This window comes from Procambarus clarkii, chromosome 21 (genome assembly GCF_040958095.1).
Source record: "Procambarus clarkii isolate CNS0578487 chromosome 21, FALCON_Pclarkii_2.0, whole genome shotgun sequence".
Lineage (NCBI taxonomy): Eukaryota > Metazoa > Arthropoda > Malacostraca > Decapoda > Cambaridae > Procambarus > Procambarus clarkii.
Window position 1 is genome coordinate 38,221,069 of NC_091170.1, and position 1,291 is coordinate 38,222,359.

Here is a 1,291-nt window from a genome sequence, read left to right on the forward strand (position 1 = left end):
TTGTTGCCTAGAAAAAAGGTGCTAAATTCAAGTACAACTTGCAGGTGAATATTTTGTTCTGAATTTTTATTTTTATTATATTTTTATTATTATTTTTTACCGGAAAGGGTTCAGGTTAGTGGAGCGGGGTTCGTTCTCGTCTCTCAGTCGAGAATTTCGGGTTCGAATCTCGCCGCTCTCTTGATTTGAATCCTTATAACCCTCGATCCTCATCCCCAGACGCTCCGTGCTTGACCAGGTGACCCAAGTGGACAGCAGCTCTGAGGGCTGCTGGGAGCAGACCACCAGCTGTGGACAGTGGGGTCTGCTGCTGCTCCTGTATTCATGTTTGATCCCCTCTCACCCCTCCATGTTTGACCCCTCCCCCCTTCACCCTCTTTGACCCCTGCACCCTCTTAATTGTTTCTTGCTTTCTCCTTCATGTGTATATATATGACCCTCACTCTTTGTGTTCTTAGTCTCCCCCACGGAATATTTGACCCCTCCCCCCCTCCCTAAATAGTTAACACCATGCTTATACATCCCCCTCCCCTCCTCCTTACCCCCTCCTCCTTACTCCTCGTCTCCTTACCACCCCCTCCTTCTTACCCCTCCCTCCTTACCCTAATATTGCACTGTTGACCCCTCCCGTCATTTGACCTCTAGGCGCCAGTGGGAATTAACAATGACGTGTGATGACGGGTGGGGGGAGGGGGGGGGATGAGTAGGGTGATCTCTTATAGTATCTACACCCCCCCCCCCCCACCAGCAGCAGCAGCAGCTGAGCAGGAGTCAAGGTCAAGCTGTTCTCTCGGGTCATCTTTCTCGTCCGTGTTTATGTTCTGTAGCAACTGTTAATTATATATTCATGGGCGTGTTGGGGGTGTTGTTAGGGGGGGTGGGGTGGTGGGGTGTAGTTAGGGGGGGTGGTGGGGTGTAGTTAGGGGGGGTGGGGTGGTGGGGTGTAGTTAGGGGGGGTGGGGTGGTGGGGTGTCGTTAGGGAGGGTGGGGTGGTGAGGTGTAGTTGGGAGGGGCTAATACTGAGGGTGGTGGAGGGGTGTAGTTGGGGGTGGTGGTGGGGTGTAGTGAAGAGGGGTGGTGGTGGGGTGTAGTGAAGGGGGTGGTGGGGGAGGAGGAGCGGAGGGGGGTGTAATTAAGCAGGAAAAACGCGTTGAACTCTAAAACTTAACTATGGCCATTGAGAGGGGTCATGGGGGGGGGGGTGTTCAGGGGCCTGGAGGGGCCCCGAGCTGCTTGACTGAGCTCTGAGATGATTAGAAGACCACCGTGGGGGAGGGGGGGGGGGAAGGGA